This window comes from Sander lucioperca, chromosome 12, assembly GCF_008315115.2.
Source record: "Sander lucioperca isolate FBNREF2018 chromosome 12, SLUC_FBN_1.2, whole genome shotgun sequence".
NCBI lineage: Eukaryota > Metazoa > Chordata > Actinopteri > Perciformes > Percidae > Sander > Sander lucioperca.
This window is the reverse complement of record NC_050184.1, coordinates 22,290,054-22,307,553: the sequence shown is the minus strand read 5'-3', so window position 1 is coordinate 22,307,553 and position 17,500 is coordinate 22,290,054. Positions and strand designations below refer to the sequence as shown.

At 48.7% G+C, this 17,500-nt stretch overlaps 1 long non-coding RNA gene and 1 pseudogene across 1 annotated transcript; both read left to right on the top strand.

Annotated features, from left to right (window-relative positions):
* The window catches only part of LOC116045486, a 29,696-nt pseudogene extending 13,494 nt beyond the window's left edge, over positions 1 to 16,202 (top strand).
* LOC116045515 lies at positions 2,323 to 3,313 on the top strand. The gene is made up of 2 exons (XR_004103940.1): positions 2,323 to 2,422; positions 2,880 to 3,313. It is a non-coding gene; the product is annotated as an uncharacterized LOC116045515 (long non-coding RNA).
* Positions 16,203 to 17,500: the final 1,298 nt, after the last annotated feature.

The following is a 17,500-nucleotide window of genomic DNA, read 5'->3' as shown; positions in this document are numbered from 1 at the left end:
TCTTTTGTGTGTCTGAGTGTGTCTGAGTGTGTTTCTGAGTGTGAGTCTGTGTGTGTGTCTGAGTGTGTTTCTGAGTGTGTGTCTGTGTGTCTGAGTGTGTGTCTGAGTGTGTGTATGAGTGTGTGTCTGTGTGTCTGAGTGTGTGTCTGTGTGTCTGAGTGTGTCTATAAAGCCCGAGACACACCAAGCCAATTATCGGCCGTCGGACAGCATGGCGAGGTCGGTGACTCAAGTCTGTTCCGTGCCGTCGTCTGTTGGAGGAGCCGTCGGCCTTCATTTTGGCCAATTTGACATGTAGGAAGGCAGGCAGTCCAGACTCAATGACCAATCTGATTGGTGGAGTGCTAATCCGGGAAATGGCGAGCGGGATGAGCGTGGCGAACAGCCTCTCAAAATCTGACGAAAATCTTTTAAACTGACCTTTGTTGATCTGAAATGAAGACAGATTCAGCAACTGCACGGCCTATTTCTCTCTTAAAATGTTTCCAGAAACACGTTTCGGTGAACTACCTTCGTAAAATATGAGATCGTATTCTGAATGAGCCGCCATTAATGCCAGGTTGTAACATCCGGAAGCAGCAGCCAGACCCACGTGACGCGTTCGTCCAATCAGCTGCCGGTTTTCATTTTTGGGCAACAATACAGAGCAGCGCCACCTGCTGTTATGGAGACGTATTACATCTCGTCTCTTCAGTGTGTTCAGAGGAACTTTTTTGACCAACTCGGGGAGACTGATCAGTCACACTGGCTTTACTGCTGACGGTCGGCCGTCTGGTTGGTGTGTCTGGGACTTAAATGTGTGTGTCTGAGTGTGTGTTGATGCACTAACCCCTCCCCCTCCTCTCCCTCTGTTGTGTGTTTCCTGTTTGGTCCACAGGAAGCTCATATCCGTTAGAATAATTGACCGTGAGGAGTACGATAAGCAGGCTCTATACACGCTAAAAGTACTGATTATTTACATGGAGTCTGGTGGAGATATGCTGGCTCTATACACGCTAAAAGTCCTGATTATTTACATGGAGTCTGGTGGAAATATGCTGGCTCTATACACGCTAAAAGTACTGATTATTTACATGGAGTCTGGTGGAGATATGCTGGCTCTATACACGCTAAAAGTCCTGATTATTTACATGGAGTCTGGTGGAAATATGCTGGCTCTATACACGCTAAAAGTGCTGATTATTTACATGGAGTCCGGTGGAAATATGCTGGCTCTATACACGCTAAAAGTCCTGATTATTTACATGGAGTCTGGTGGAAATATGCTGGCTCTATACACGCTAAAAGTCCTGATTATTTACATGGAGTCTGGTGGAAATATGCTGGCTCTATACACGCTAAAAGTCCTGATTATTTACATGGAGTCTGGTGTAGTTTGGTGATGGTGATTTTGGGGCTGTTTCATGATAAACTAAAAGGATCTTACTCTTTAACTAAAAGGTCTATCTCTGTAGGGATCCTTTCATAATGTTGTCAGACACTTAGAATAATAATCTGAGTCTGTCAGCGGTAAAAACTGAACTTTTAGTGGACGCTGACTGATGCTGAACATTTGTCCTGTAGGGTTACAACAATTCGTATGACATCCTACGAAATCAGGTGACTGCCGGCCGGTAAAGCTGGAGATCCTTTTGGCACTTTTTTTAGATGCTTTTTGGGGGTTTTATAACATTTGTGGCGCTTTTTTTGACACGTTTGGGTCTCTCGTCTGTCTCTTTGTCTGTCTGTTTGTCTGTCTCTCGTCTGTCCGTCTGTCTGTCTGTCTGTCTGTCTGTCTCTCGTCTGTCTCTTTGTCTCTCGTCTGTCTGTCTGTATGTCTCTTTGTCTGTCTGTCTGGCTCTCGTCTGTCTCTTTGTCTGTCTCTCGTCTGTTTGTCTGTCTGTCGCTCTTTGTCTGTTTGTGTTCCCCTGTTCAGGCAGAGACGTCTACAGGAAGGTCCAGGGACGAGACCACCCTGCCCCCTCCGCCATCATCAACATCACAGGTACGTCCTTCAGTCCTTTCAGTCTATATGTCCACCACCTGTCCACCCATCAGTCTATATGTCCACCACCTGTCCATCCATCCATCAGTCTATGCCCACTACATGTCCGTCTAGCCATCCGTCTATATGTCCATCACCTGTCCATCCACCCATCAGTCTATAGGTGTGTCTCAAATCGCGCACTTCTGTACTTATACTAGCTATTTGAGTACACTCAATCTGTCACTCGTCGAAGTGTGGTAAATGCAGTGCACTACAAGTACCCGGATGGTGCACTCATAACGGTCAAAAAGTTGAGTGTGGATCGATGGACACTTTCCACCCTCAACGGTCGCCATCTTGGCGACGTAGCGGAAGGGGCGGAGCTAACAAAAGGTGAAAAACTTTCGATAATGGCGGCCGAATACGCGACAGCGAGACCCACGGAGTATTACAAATGTAAGTTGAACATTAGTCTTTTGCTATACTTGTATAACATATAAGCCACCTGTTTATGTATATTTGGTTAATTTTGGAGTCGGTGATGATTTTTGTACCGCGAATTATAACGTTAATTTGTACCGTAATTTGATGTGCTATCAAGCTAGCTTTCGCTAACCTTAGCAAGCTAACAGCGGCACAGTTTAACCAAAGAAGTTACGGGTACGTCTATACTCTTTGGTTTAACCACTGGCAAATAAGTTATAACCTAGCTAATGTTACATGTGTTGTGGTATACGGTTGTTTGTTGTGTTAAACTATCGTCCTCACTGTAGACAATTTTAGCGTTAGATGTGTGATCTTGTAGATATACATGAAGCTGCGAGCGTTAGTAGTAATGTTACAGTACGTTAATGTATGCTATGTTATAACGTATTAACAGTGCTGTTTGTGTCCTGACTTATATAATCGTTAGGGACACAGACGTGGCCGTCAATGCTGCCAACTTGAGGGAAGTCCTCCTCTGCTGGAAGGCCAACGACCTGGGGGAGGAGAGAGAGGATTTCCCTGCTGGTCTGGTGGACAGCACGGTGCACAGTGGCCCGGGGCATAGCAAAGGCTCTGGCTAAACCACGATAAGAGGTACCGCTGGCGAGCCAAAAGAGGAAGACAAGGGCCTCGATGACGGGTCCCCAGCCATGGTCACACGCCGTGCCGAGGATGTACCATTAAAGGATCCCCTGGAGAGTCTGAAGTCCACCATCATATCACTTTCCCCATCAAAGTACAGGGCCAGCAATGAATAGAACAATGGGATATATTTAAATGTCTATTGGGTTGCCTCTGCTTTCACTCTTGTATTGTCACTGTAATTAATAGCTATTGCAATAAACACCCTTATATAAACATGTAATATGACTATTTTCTATGCTTGTTCTTTATGTCAGTTGGACACCATTTGAATTGCTCAGATTTTGCTAAAATAACTAAAAATGGCCATTTTGGGTTGTTTTTTTACAATGAATTAGGAGCAAAAGTATGAATATCATCATACCGGTAAGTCTACGGTTGCATAAAACAGAGGGCAAAAACAAGCAACAATAACAACAATCACATTCATTTTGATGAACAAAGCAGAAATGTGTTTTTCACGAGTGACAACAGTGTTGGGAATGCTCTGCCTTGGGTACAATTCACAATTTCATAGAAGAAGAAGGAGGACTGAGATGTTGTGATGTCATTTCCTGTAAGTACATAAGGCAGTGCGCGATTTGAGACAACACTACCCTGTCAAATTTTACGCACTATGCAAGTAAGTACGTAGTGTACGAAGTGCACTTCCGTTAGTACACTAACGGAAGTGCGCGATTTGAGACACACTATATATGTCCACCACCTGTCCGTCCACCCATCAGTCTATATGTCCACCACCTGTCTGTCCACCCATCAGTCTATATGTCCACCACCTGTCCGTCCACCCATCAGTCTATATGTCCACCACCTGTCTGTCCACCCATCAGTCTATATGTCCACCACCTGTCTGTCCACCCATCAGTCTATATGTCCACCACCTGTCTGTCCACCCATCAGTCTATATGTCCATCACCTGTCTGTCCACCCATCAGTCTATATGTCCACCACCTGTCCATCCACCCATCAGTCTATATGTCTCTCATCCATCTGTCCTTTTTACGACTTACTATGACTTTGTCTGTGTCCGTTTGTCGGTTTAAACAACAAATGTGCAAAATGTGTAAATAACTAGTTATTACTTCTAGATTCAGGATTTCAGGATTAGCTCCGCAACATGAGCTGCTGACTCAACTGATACTTCATAATGAGGTTAAATTATCAAACCTCCCTTACATTACATTACATGTCATTTAGCTGACGTTTTATCCAAAGAGGTCGCACGCCTCTGGAGCAACTAAGAGTTAAGTGCCTTGCTTAGGGACACATAGGCTGATGTATCTCAGTGGGAATCAAACCCAGATCTCCCACACCAAAGGCATGTGTCATACCCACTGCCCCATCACCACCCGCTTCTGTCTTGAGTCTCTCTCTCTCTCTCTCTCTCTCTCTCTCTCTCAAGGAGGAAGAGGAAAGGCGGATCGCAGAGATGGCCAGACCGATGATGGGCGAGCACGTCAAACTGGAGGTCGTCATAGAGGAGTCGTACGAGTTCAAGGTGGGATCCCTTCTTGTTTTATTTTAGTCACAGTTAAAACACAACGTAATAAACACGTACAGCAGGAACATGGTTTGATTGGCCGTCTGTGTTTCAGAGCACCGTGGATAAACTCCTGAAGAAAAACAACCTGGCCCTGGTGAGCGGACAAACAGCTGGAGAGAGCAGTTCATGGAAGCCATCACGGTCAGATCCGGTAAGAACTGGACCTGAACCCATCAGGTCAGGACCTTTCAGCTTGTAGTGCCAGGGCTAGTATAGGGCTCCAGACTGCGACCAAAATCCCAAATGGATTTTGTTTAATTAATAAAATAACATAGTGTTCTAAGTACATAGGATAAATAGGTTTGACAATAATTTTTACAACTGAAATAATTGTTTTGTAATTATAGAGGGAAAGTACCAAAAAAACGGAACCGAATTTCAGGTATCGGTACCAATATTGGTTCAGTAGTAGCCTAAACAATGCATGTTTAATTTTAAGTTGAATTCATTGTAATTGTAGACTAGAGCTGGTATATATATATATATATATATATATATATATATATATATATATATATATATATATATATATATATATATATATATATATATATATATAGTGACGTCATGAGAGGCTACACCGCTCTCAGGGGGACAGCTCAAGCAGTGCGAGGACACAATGTTCAAACAAAATAAGGGTTTTATTACAGTTCTAGGGAATTAACAAAAAGAACACAGCATTCCAACTTCACAAGTGGGATCCGGTTAATCTTCAAGGGTCAAAACTTCAAATAATGTCTCTTCTGGTTATTAAATCGTAATCTTGATTCCCTCAGGTAAAAACAATCCTTTCAGCCTTACTTCAATCCGAGTTGCAGCCAGTGGCCAATCCAGCCTGTAAGTCCTTCCGACGTCTGGTAATGATTCCCCACCTTTCGTATTCCTCTGCAGCGAGCACAGCTTGTAGTTTGTCTCTCCAAAACCCACACTGCCACACGAGTGTGTCTCTAGGCCTTAAAAAGCTCTGCAGCTCATCAGGATCTGATCAGTCTCAGCTGTGTGTGGGAATGTAGTGTCTTGAGGGGAGGAGTTCCCGACTGCACCAGCAGATGGAGCCACAGCTGCTTGTGATTGCAGCCACTTCAAAGGAATGTAACGTCCTTCCAGGACACAGCCTCTCGTGACATCACACATCCCCCCCCTCGAGACTGACGTCCTCGTCGGGGCAAAGGCCGAGAAGAAGGCATCACACCGGGAGAGGGCATCCGCGTTGCCATGGCGCTTGCCAGCCCTATGGATGACAGAAAAGTTAAACGCTTGCAAGCTCAAAAACCATCTGGTAACTCTACTGTTAGTTTCTTTGTTCTTGGCCATCCACTGCAGAGGGGCATGATCAGATACCACCGTGAAACGTCGGCCTAGGAGATAGAACCGCAGGGACTCCAGGGCCCAGGTTACAGCGAGACACTCCTTTTCCACCGTTGAATAGTTCCTCTCCCTTTAAAGTAACTTCCTACTCAGGTAGAGAACTGGATGTTCTTCACCGTCATGTGCCTGGGCGAGGACAGCACCCAGACCCACCTCTGAAGCATCCGCTTGGACAATGAATTCTCTCTTGAAGTCCAGCGCCACCAGGATCGGACTGGAGCAGAGTGCTTGCTTCAGTTCGACGAAGGCCGCCTCCGCTGCAGGGTTCCACTTCACCATCCGTGAGTGGCGTTTGGTCGTCAGCTCTGTCAAAGGGTTAGCCTTGGTAGCAAAATCCATAATAAAACGTCTATAGTAGCCGGCTAGACCCAAAAATGACCTCACCTGCTTCTTGGTGATGGGCCGTGGCCAGTCCTGTATGGCCTGCAATTTGGCTTTCTGAGGTTTGACCAACCCCCGCCCAATGGTGTACCCCAGGTAATTCGTCTCACTGAAGGCCAGCCTGCACTTCTTCGGGTTCGCTGTGAGCCCTGCCTCCCTGAGCGAATCTAGCACCGCTTGTACTCGAGGTATGTGGCTGGCCCAGTCTGGACTTTGTATGGCCACGTCATCCAAATATGCCGCTGCGTACCTCTTGTGGGGAGCAAGGACACGATCCATCAGGCGTTAGAACGTTGCAGGTGCCCCGTGGAGACCAAACGGAAGCCGGGTATACTGGTAGAGCCCCTCCGGGGTGGCAAATGCTGTCTTCTCCTTAGACGCCGGGGTCAGGGGCACCTGCCAATAGCCTTTTGTGAGGTCAAGAGTGGTTAGGAAGCGAGCATGCCCCAAGGAGTCTATTAAATCATCGACACGAGGCATTGGGTATGCATCAAATTCAGACACTTCATTCAACTTCCGATAATCATTACAAAATCGTACTGATCCGTCTGGTTTGGGAACTAGTACAATGGGACTTGCCCAGGCACTTTGGGACTCCTCGATTATTCCCAGCTCCATCATCTTCCTTACCTCCTCCTGTATAGCTACTTTACGAGCCTCCGGCACGCGGTACGGGCACTGGTTTACCGTCTGGCCAGGCATGGTGCGGATCTCATGTTGGACCACTTCTGTGTGTCCGGGAAGGGAGGAGAAGACATCCCGGTTTCGGTCCACGAGCTCCAGGGCCATCTGTCGTTGATGTGGGGACAGATTTGAACCCAGCTGAACCTCTTCTCGCACCGGTTCCTTGGACTCTGTGGGGGGGAGACAGCTGAACATTGCCTCTCTGGCGTGCCACTTCTTTAAGAGGTTAACATGATAAATTTGCTCAGGTTTTCTTCTATCAGGTTGCCTCCCCTTGTAGTTTACCTCTCCCACCCGTTCAATGACCTCATATGGTCCTTGCCATGTTGCCAGAAATTTACACTCGACGGTTGGCACCAGGACCAGCACTCTGTCCCCCGACTTAAACTCTCTGGGTTGAGCAGATCTGTTGTAGGAGGCTTGCTGTTGCCGCTGACTGGCCTCCAGGTGTTCACGCATCATGGGATAGATGGCCTTCATTCTCTCCCTCATGGCCCTGACATGCTCGATCAGTGTCCGCCGTTGGCATGGCTGCTCCTCCCAGGCTTCCTTGGCGATGTCGAGCAGTCCTCTGGGTCTGTAGGAAAGCAGGAGCTCAAAGGGTGAAAAACCAGTAGAAGATTGCGGTACCTCTCTTACCGCGAATAATATGTAAGGTAACAGCTGATCCCAGTTGCGCCCATCTTCCCCAACCGCCTTCTGCAGCATGGATTTTAGCGTTTTGTTAAAACGTTCGACTAAGCCGTCCGTCTGGGGGTGGTAGACTGAGGTTCTCAGCTGTTTGATTTTCAGTAAAGCACCTTCTTTTATCACCCTGGACATGAACGGGGTCCCTTGGTCCGTCAATATCTCCTTTGGGATTCCCAGACTAGTTGAGAGAAGGAACAGCTCTTTGGCGATTTGTCTGGATGTAGCCTTCCTCAGCGGAATGGCCCCAGGGTACCGGGATGCATAGTCCAGGATGACCAGAATGTACTGATGCCCCCTGGAACTCTTCGGTAAGGGCCCAACTATATCTAACCCAATCCTCTCAAAAGGAGTTTCGATAATAGGCAAGGGAATGAGGGGGATTCTATATGTGGGCTTGGGCGCCACCTGCTGACACTCAGGGCAACTACGACAGTAGTTCTCTACCTCTTTGTGTACTCCTGGCCAAAAGAAACGTTGCATGATTCTTTCCTTAGTCTTTTCTACCCCTAAGTGGGCCCCTAGCGGGTGCGTGTGTGCTAGGTTGAGTACGGTGGCCCGATAGGGCTGTGGCACGAGGAGCTGTTCATGCACTTCAGCATTTTTCTTCACTACCTGATACAATAACCCCCGGCTTACTACGAAATGGGGGTAAGTGGGGCCTGTTCTTTCGCCTAACACTACTCCCTCTAATAGCTGCACATTTCTTAAGGCATTTGCAAGAGTGGGATCTTGTAATTGAGCCGTACCATACTGGTATGTGAGAGGGGGAAGCTCTGGGGTGCCTTGGACGTCTTCCTCGCTGGAGATCGGAGCACTGTCCTGGGCCACGTTCTCTTCTCCCGTATCTAGACCAGCTTCTGTGTCTGTCTGGGCACCTGCCATCCCTGTCAGAGTACAGACAGGAGTGAGTGATTCAGAGGGTTGCACTTGAGCTTTCTCAGGGTGAGTCTTACCTCTCCGTTCCCGAGGTACTCGGGTTGGCCTCTCCTGAGTCTCTCTCCAGAGTGGGTAAAAGACTGGGCAGTCTGTCCAATTAGGACAGGGACGGGGAGGGAATCAACCACCCCTGCTGTCGTGAGTATGGTGCCCCGGGTGGTGGTCATTGTGAGTTCAGTGACAGGGTAGTCTCTGGTGTCTCCATGGACACAGGAAACCGGGAGGGCTTTCCCTGGGATCAGACACGATGGGCCCACCAGGTCCTTACGCACCAGGGTGGCCAGGCTACCTGAATCTAGTAAGGCCTCCACATCATGGTGATTCACAGTCACCGGGCAGGTGGGGGGTCGATCTGGGCCGCCATCTATGACTCCCAGGAGCGAGGCAAAACGGTGTGTAGGTGGTGGGCTGGAGGACTCAGCAGTGGGCATAGGTTCATCCGCCGGCTTCCCACACTGCCAGGAGATATGTCCCATCTCCCCACACCGGTAACACTGTCGGGTTTCACTCTCCCGTTGTATTCTTCTTGGACCTGCCTGGTTTCTGGCTCCGCCTGGAGCCGGGTTCGGTCCTGACGTGGCTGGACTCGAGACCTTGGGGCTCTTTGGACGGGCCCCTCCCATCTGTGGTGGAGACGCACCCCTGGGGTCTTTTCTGGAAGCACGCAGCATCTCCGCTGTGGCCTGGTACTTTTCCACGGCTTCCACAGTCAGATCCGCCGTGGTCAAGGCCTGTTGACTGATGAATCGTTTCGCCTCATAGGGCAGGGCACATAAGTAACGGTCCACCACAATAGCCTCTACCACCGCCGCTGCCGTATTCCTCTTCGGATCCAACCATTTCTGCGTGATCCGGACAAGTTCATGCATCTGCGCCCGAGGAGGCTGGTCAGGTTGGAAGGTCCAGCTGTGGAAGCGCTGGGCCATACCAAATTTGGTGAGTCCATTTCTGCTGAGGATCTCAGACTTCAGGGCATCATAATCAGTTGCCTGGTCGGGGCCCAGGTCCCGGACAGCATTCAGCGACTCCCCGATTAGGAAGGGGGCTAACAGACCAACCCACTGTTGCTTGGGCCAGGCTTCCCTAGTGGCCGTGGCTTCAAAGGCATGCAGGTACGCCTCAACGTCATCGGTGACCCCCATCTTAGATATAAAGTCACTTGCCTTTATTGGGCGGGGGCTCAGGGAAGTTGCTAGCTAGCCGGGGTTCAGGGAAGTTGCTAGCTAGCCTGGATTCAGGGGGGATGCTAGCTAGCAGGGAATCAGGGGGGTTGTAGGCCAGCCGGGGCTCAGGGAAGTTGCTAGCTAGCCTGGATTCAGGGGGGATGCTAGCTAGCAGGGAATCAGGGGGGTTGTAGGCCAGCCGGGGCTCAGGGAAACTGCTAGCTAGCCGGGGCTCAGGAGGGCCGCTAACTAGCCTGGGTTCAGGGGAGATGCTGGCTAGCAGGAAATCAGGGAGGTTGCTAGCTAGCTGTGGCTCAGGGAGGTTGCTAGCTAACCGGGGTTCAAGAGGGATGCTAGCTAGCTGGGGCTCAGGGAGGTTGCTAGCTAGCCTGGATTCAGGGGGGATGCTAGCTAGCAGGGAATCAGGGGGGTTGTAGGCCAGCCGGGGCTCAGGGAAACTGCTAGCTAGCCGGGGCTCAGGAGCGCCGCTAACTAGCCTGGGTTCAGGGGAGATGCTGGCTAGCAGGAAATCAGGGAGGTTGCTAGCTAGCTGTGGCTCAGGGAGGTTGCTAGCTAACCGGGGTTCAAGAGGGATGCTAGCTAGCTGGGGCTCAGGGAAATTGCTAGCTAGCGGGGAAATAGGGAGGCTGCTAGCTAGCCGGGAATCAGGAAGACTGCTAGCTACTCTGGATTCAGGGGAAATGCTAGCTAGCATGGGCTCTGGGGGATCGCTAGCTAGCAGGGGCTTAGGGGGGTTGCTAACTAGCCAGGGATCGGGGAGGCTGTTAGCTAGCCTGGATTCAAGAGGGCTGCTAGGTAGCCGGGGCTCGGGAAGACTACTAGCTAGCCTGGATTCAAGGGGTTTGCTAGCTAGCCTGGATTTTGGGAGGTTGCTGGCTAGCGGGGAAGCTGAGAGGCTGCTAGCTAGCCGGGAATCAGGAAGACTGCTAGCTAGCCTGGCTTCTGGGGAAATGCTAGCTAGCATGGGCTCGGGGGAATCGCTAGCTAGCAGGGACACAGGGGGATCGCTAGCTAGCCGGGGCTCATGGAGGTTGCTAGCTAGCTGGGGCTCGGAAAGGCTTCTAGCTAGCCTGGATTCAGGGGGGTTGCTCGCTAGCCGAGGCTCGGGAAGGTTGCTAGCTAGCCCGGATCCAAGGAGGTTGCTAGCTAGCGGGGAAGTAGAGAGGCTGCTAGCTAGCCGGGAATCAAGAAGACTGCTAGCTAGCCTGGATTCTGGGGAATTGCTAACTAGCTGTGGCCCAGGGAGGTTGCTAGCTAGCTGGGGCTCAGGAAGACTGTTAGCTAGCCGGGGCTCAGGAAAGCTGCTAGCTAGCCTGCATTCTGGGGAGTTGCTAGCTAGCGGGGAATCAGGGGGATCGCTAGCTAGCCGGGACTCAGGGAGGTTGCTAGCTAGCTCAGAATCAGAGGAGCTGCACGCCAGCTCGGAGTCAGAGGAGCTGCACGCCAGCTCGGGGTCAGGGGAGCTGCACGCCAGCTCGGGGTCAGAGGAGCTGCACGCCAGCTCGGGGTCAGGGGAGCTCCACGCCAGCTCGGGGTCAGAGGAGCTGCACGCCAGCTCGGAGTCAGGGGAGCTGCACGCCAGCTCGGGGTCAGAGGGGCTGCACACCAGCTCGGGGTCAGAGGAGCTGCACGCCAGCTCGGGGTCAGAGGAGCTGCACGCCAGCTCGGGGTCAGAAGAGCTGCACGTCAGCCCGGGAACAGGAGAGCTGTCCGTCAGCTCGGGAACAGAAGGGGATGAGGACTCTGGGGTGAAGAGCGGGGCATTGCGACGGGAGCCATGTCTTCCTCCTCCCCGTCTGCGACCTCCGCGGATCCCAGAGAAAACAGCCAGGCGGGTACCCTCATAGGACGGCTGGTGGTTGGGGGCATACGCTGACTGGGTAGCCTCTGAGCAATCCAGCAAGCGTTCTGGTGAAGCCGGAGGGGAAGTGGGCGGATCGACAAAACATGCCCCGATGACCACAGCGTTTGCCGACTGGGGAGGAAGCTGGCTGGTGGGTGAGTCACTGGAGGTGGCTTGAAAAAAGTCATTGAGCCAGTGCTTAATACCCTCCAACTGGGGAACAAAGTGACTCACCCACGGTCTCTCCGACAACCACTGCTGCTGGCTGGTGAGCTTCTCCAGAAAAGGAGGGCGCTGGTCAGGCTCAGAGCACCGCAGACACTGCACGGTCCAGCCGAACTCCAAAACCTTCTTTTTGAAGAGAAGCTTCTCCGCTGGGTCCATGTCTGGTCAGATCGTTCTGTTGTGAGATTGAGGAATGGTGGACCCAAATGCAGAGAGAGAGAGCAGACAGGAGCAGCGTTGAAACTCAGATTTAATGGACAAAAAGGAGGGGAGCAAACAACAAAGGGTGTCCTGATGGCAACAGGCAAAAAAGGTATAAGGTACAAAAAACAAGAACAGGGAATCCAGGGAGCCGAGACAAATACAGGAACACACACTGACAGGACAACGACACAAAACGATCTGACAAGAGACAAGGGAAACACAAGGGCTAAATACACTGGGTAATGAGGTAACGATGGGCAGGTGACACAGCAGGTGAAACACATTAGGAGAGACAGGGTAATTAACAAAGGCGGGAAAACACAGAAAGTAAAACTAGACATGACAAGACAGAAAACCAGACTATCAAAATAAAACAGGAAACCAAAACAACATACAGGAAACATGAAACAACCTAAACACAGAGACTAGACACACCGAACACAATACATGAATGAACCAAAACATAAACAATAAACCAGGAGATAACTGAACAGAAATCTACAGAAAACACAAACACAGGGAACATGAACAAATAAACAATAAAGACAACAGAAATGAACAAATAGGTAACAGAAATAACCTAAAACCATAACAGGAGGTCTGTGACTGGACGACCGATTTGCACGTCAGGACCACTACGGGCCTCCACCAGAGTTTGCTCTGGCTTCGCCCTGCCCAGGCATAGTTCGCCATCTTTCGGGTCCTATCGCACGCGCTCACGCTCCACCTCCCGACAGTCCGCCCGGGAGCAGGGGGCCCCGCCCCTCCCTGCAGGGAGAGAGGGCGCAGCGAGGGTTATTGATGTAAAAGTTGCATCAAATTAGGGCTTTGACTTTTGCCCAAAAATCATATTCAAAGTTCGTTTGTTTATTAATATTCGAATATATTCGAATATTTATTAATACTATTTTGACCATTAAATGCCTTCAGTAAGGCTTATATTGGTATCAAACTTCGTATATGTCCTGTCCACCAGAGGGCAGTGTATCAGTCAGTAGGCGTGCAATGATGTTTTCAGAAGAAAAACACACTGCCACAACAATTTTTTTAATAAAAGTCAGACCCTGGATTAAACACAAACAGTAGGCTTTCAACAGGAAGTTCGGATATTTCACCGCAGCCTACGTAAGTGGTCTGATGTTTATACTTTTGCGCTGGTGTGTGCGTCGAGCCGGCATGTGTGTGTGTGTGTGTGTGGGGAGTGTGTGTTAGAGTGAGAGAGTGACGGTGATTACCGGTAGCTTCAGAGTGAGTAGTGACTCTAGAGTCATAGTGAGAGAAACTAAGTGTCTCCCCTGTTCTTTCTGACCACGGTGGTAAATCTGGAGCAGGAAAAGTTAACCCTCTCCTTGATTTCATGTTGTTGATGGAGAAGGAGAACCAGGAAATGAGTCGGGGGGGAAATTCAACCCTACCAAGCCACGGCCGAGCGAGATTTTGAAATGCGTGAAAAAGCCTCGGAATCTGAATTGAAAACGTTTACAAGCAAACACATTTACAAAAAAACAATGTCCATAACAGGTTAGAATATTAAGGGCTGCCTAATATTCGTTCGAATATCAATATTTTTTTAAATATTCGAATTATATTCGAATAGCGAAGTTCGGAGTCAAAGCCCTACATCAAATCCTCCTTGGTTGTTCACACTGCGGCCGCATTGAAAAAAATCTGATTCAGGACCACATATGGAAGTGGCCTGAATCTGATTTGAAAAACTCTGATCTGGGCTAGATTTGAGTGTTCACACTACATCTGAAGAAGTCTGACCTGGTCACTTGACCCCAAAAAAATCAGATTTGGGCCACTTTTGCCTGCAGTCTGAACGTAGCCTTTGTTTAACATGAAATAGCCCCAAAATCACCATCAACAAAACAAACCCACCGCAAACTGACGCTGAACCATAGGCGCCGATTTATGTTTTCCTCTGTGGGTGCTCATGGGCGCACGCCCTTGGGTTAGGGTTAGGGTTAGTCAGAATATGTTTGCATTTCAGAACCTTAGGAAATGGACAGCAGCCGACACGAAAACACCTATTAACTCGATAATAAAGAGGTAAAGTAGGCTTTCAACTCAGGACAGCGCCACTTCTCACAAATACTTTGAGACGAAAAGTTTAACTGACATGTAACCACGATCAGCTTCGTGGGAAATTAAGAATCAATGTCTAACCTAAACATGAATTAGTAGGCCTGGGCCTATAGCTATCGATGTTACATGAAGATAGCACACTGGTGGTGGATGTCGTCGATGCACTTGCATCATTAGGTTTTGCTTTTTTAATAACAAATCTGTCCATTTTAGTCTCACTCTGATTACCTAATGCACATGCACACACTGTATAGTAGGAATGGAGGGGGGGGGGGGGTCACTAAAGAGGCGTTTTCATCCAAGAGATGCTGTGATTGGTGGATATGGAGCAGGGGACTGACAGCGACATAGCCAATCACACTATGACAGACGCTCCACTTAGCACCAACTGCAATGTTTTAATTTTAAATGAATGTTCAATGCTCAAGCTCCGGAGCACCCACGGTATCGGCGACTATGCGGTGAACATTTGTCATATAGGGTTAAATTGCAGCCCGGTTCACGGCTTCCGGTTAAAGTGTTCTCTCTCAGTACTGGACCAGTTTCAAAGATTTTTAGTCACTTAGACACCGAAAGCATGGGAAAATAGGGTAAAGGTAAAATAAAAACAAAATTACCCTTTAAGTTTAAAGGTCCCATGGCATGACCATTTCACTTTAAGAGGTTTTTTAACATTAATATGAGTTCCCCCAGCCTGCCTATGGTTCCCCAGTGGCTAGAAATGGTGATAGGTGTAAACCGAGCCCTGGGTATCCTGCTCTGCCTTTGAGAAAATGAAAGCTCAGATGGGCCGATCTGGAATCTTCCCTTTATGACGTCATAAGGGGAAAGGTTACCTCCCCTTTCTCTGCTTTGCCCGCCCAGAGAATTTGGCCCACCCATGAGAGAGAGAGAGACATCATGGCTTTCAAACAAGCAAAGTGTCAGTTGGTCAAGACCCCCCCTCCTCCTCAATAGCATTTAAAGCTACAGACACAGAAATGGTACATCCTAAGGAAAGCTCATTGTGGGACTGGCTCTAGTGGCTGTAATTCTGCACCAAGGCTGAATTTCAGGAAAGAGACTTCAGATACAGTATTAGGGGACCACTAAGGTCTATATAAAAGAGACTTCAGATACAGTATTAGGGGACCACTAAGGTCTATATAAAGAGACTTCAGATACAGTATTAGGGGACCACTAAGGTCTATATAAAGAGACTTCAGATACAGTATTAGGGGACCACTAAGGTCTATATAAAGAGACTTCAGATACAGTATTAGGGGACCACTAAGGTCTATATAAAGAGACTTCAGATACAGTATTAGGGGACCACTGGTCTATATAAAAGCATCCAAAAAGCAGCATGTCATAGGACCTTTTAAACTTAGCGTCTCCTCTCAACTTTCTCTCTCCCTTTAGACACCTTTGCCAGTAAGGTGGCAGCCATCCAGGACCAATACGCCGACGCCTCCATCGGGAACGTGATGGGCAGTAACGCCGTTAACGTCTTCCTGGGTATCGCCGTGGCCTGGTCCATCGCCGCCATCTACCACTACTTCAAGGGTGATGAATTCAGGGTGGACCCGGGCACGCTGGCCTTCTCCGTCACACTCTTCACCATCTTTGCCTTAATCTGCATCGGCGGGGAGATTGGCGGGGGACTGGGCGGACCCAGGGTCCCCAAAATCCTCACCACCTGCCTGTTCTTCAGCCTTTGGTTAATGTACATTGTCTTCTCCTCGTTGGAGGCATACTGTTACGTAAAGAGTTTCTAAAAATGATGCTTCTGACGCGTCCAGAAAGGTTCAACAGTTTCTTGATGAACAGTTCTGAGGGGTTTCTAAAAGGTACCAATACGGGTTCCTATAATGTTTGTTATTTGTCTAAAGGTTGTAACAGGTTTCTGAAATGTTGTATGAACGCAGGGTGCAATTTGCCGTTGGGGATTCGTGGGATTAGAAGCCAAAAAGTGACTGTGAGCCGGGTACAGGCGCTCAATGGTGTTTTAAGTCCCCAACGTCTCCTTCCAGGCAGCGCTGCGACCGTTGACTTCAAGGCACCTAACCCTGAGGTTAAATAATATGTCTTTAATATTGGGATAGAATTACTTTTGTATTGTGATGCTGGGCTATTTATTTACATAACTCTATATATATTTTATTTATTTCAATTATTTATTTTGTAATGTCTCCAGGAGAGAGACCAGGGCGGTGTGGAGGTGACCTGTTATTTAAAGTTGTATTCTCCTGCTGTCCGTCCTGTCCAGTGGTTCTTTTAACCTGCTTTTAATATTTTGCCTTCTTTTAAACAGCTTTTATATAACCAAACTTGTTTTGTTAAGGAGGTTTTTAAGTGTTTTAATTACACCAAAGGTGCTTACACACCAACCAGATGCCGACCGTTGGCAGAAAAGGCAGTCGGACTGATCAGTCCAAAAAGTGCCTCAGAACACACCGAACAGACTCAAGTCACCGACCTCGCCAGACGGTCCGACGGCCGATAATCGGCTCTGTGTGTCAGCACCTTAAAAGGTACCAATACAGGTTCCTATAATTAGAGTGACCGTGCAGATCCACCTGGCTGTGCGACATTTCTGTCGCGCTCCACTTTATTCCTATGGGTGACGTCAAGCGACTTTAGCGTGCCCGCAAAGCTTTTGCGGCGCTGCATTTGAAAAAATGCTGCGCGTCAAAAAGCTGGCCGATTCCCATCTTTATGCAAATTAATCTGTTGAACGCGGCGTGACTATCCAATAGAAGTAGAGCACAGGGAAGGAAGAAATCTCTCGCAGGTCCACGTCTCGCCGCTTCTCAAAATCTGACAAAAATCTTTCAAACTGACCTTTGTCGATCTAAAACGAAGACAGATTCAGCAACTGTAAGGCCACTCACCACTGGTTCCCCTGGACACGACACCCCCTTGCCCCTTGCACTATTCTCTGTATATATTTATCTTTATTAAATCACTTAAACGTATTTCCTGTGTCACGTCTGCTTTTGGGTCGAATCTCCAGTGCCATTCCGTAACACCAGTAGGTTCTTCATAATGGGCCAAATGGTAATGTTTTCTAAGGGTTTAGAAAAGGTATAACAAGGTTTTCTAGGTTCCTGAATTTCCCTATAATGCAATTAGTTATTTGTGAAAAGGTTTAGAGAGACTTTAACAGGTTAAAAACATCTTTGATGGGTTTCTAAAGCTCCCAAAAGGTTACAGACAGATTCTACGTGTTCTTTCGCCTGACTAGCCAGACCCACATCCAGATGTTTGGTCTGGGAACT